Raw genomic sequence first — 1,178 nt, 5'->3', positions numbered from 1 at the left:
TGAACCATCTTTTTTTTTTTGTCATTGCATTGATAAATTTATTTTGGAACCATATGAATTTACTACAGATTAAAAATAAAAACTCAACAGTCTTCTGAACAGCTTGGCATCACATTAGTAGACATTTGCCCACTTTTAACTATTTGCTAGGAACTTCATTTAATGCAGACAGCTGAAAAGCCTTAAAAAGAGTGAATCCAGTGTTTGCTTCGGCAGCACATATACTAAAATTGGAACAATACAGAGAAGATTAGCATGGCCCCCTGTGCAAGGATGACATGCAAAGTTGTGATGCATTTCATATGTTTTGGGTGCATGGAAAGTTTGTATCACTGTGGTGGGTGAGATTTATTTGTGGAATAAAAAGTGGCTGTTGGGGCTGGGGGGAAAAAAACGAGTGAATCCAATCATTTGAAACCAAGTTTTAAAGTTACAGGTCTTTGCATTTCACTATAGCTTGGTATAACCCATTGCATTATCAATTTCTCTCCACATTCTAAGAGATTAGATTGTTAACAGTCGGTCTTCAGCGGTTTTGTCACACTTTCTGAAATAAGTAGTTACCAGCCTCACTTAACAAAGCAGCTCAATGGGAATAAAAGTAACTTACCCAAGATAGCCTGGTTTTAAGGGTGTATGACTTTGACCATCACCTACTGTTTAAATATAACTTTCCTTTAGGAACTCATCTGTGTTGGAAGCCAAGACTGTATCAAACAAGTTAAGATTTAAAAACAGAATCAATAGCGAATTCACCACAGCCTGTGCTAGGCAAAACTTCTTGCATGTTAGAGCTGCAGATTTGTCTGATTTTATAATGGGAAATATGGTAGTCTTGAAACCTTGGTGTATATTCCAAAGTTAAAACCCATTTTTCTGGATTCAGGGAAACATTCAGGTCTAAAACTGAGTCTAGAGTTGAACCGAGTCTTCTGAGGTGTTTTGATGCTTTGGTTCCCTTCTACTGTCAAGTGGTTTTTGACTAAATAAATCTGCTTTATTCCCCATCATAAAATGAAAAGTAGACTTCTCCAAGAAAATTAGTGGGACAAAATATATGCAAGAGTTTCAGTTTTGTTTTCTGCATCAGTTTTATAATAGAGATTTCCTGCTTCTACAGCTGTTGGGTGTGTCCCTCCTCCTTCCTATGATCTGAACATTAAAAAAAAAAAGCTTCT

At 36.4% G+C, this 1,178-nt stretch overlaps 1 non-coding gene across 1 annotated transcript; it reads left to right on the top strand.

The window, feature by feature from the left end:
• Positions 1-200: 200 nt before the first annotated feature.
• On the top strand, positions 201-308 carry LOC138832758 (U6 spliceosomal RNA). The gene has a single exon (XR_011373686.1). It is a non-coding gene; the product is annotated as a U6 spliceosomal RNA (small nuclear RNA).
• The last annotated feature ends 870 nt before the right edge of the window (positions 309-1,178 follow it).

The sequence above is a fragment of the Dipodomys merriami genome, unplaced genomic scaffold (genome assembly GCF_024711535.1).
Source record: "Dipodomys merriami isolate MVZ:Mamm:240054 unplaced genomic scaffold, mDipMer1.0.p SCAF_2, whole genome shotgun sequence".
In the NCBI taxonomy this organism is placed as follows: Eukaryota; Metazoa; Chordata; class Mammalia; order Rodentia; family Heteromyidae; genus Dipodomys; species Dipodomys merriami.
Note: the sequence above shows the minus strand (reverse complement) of the source record. Positions and strands in the feature narration are given on the sequence as shown.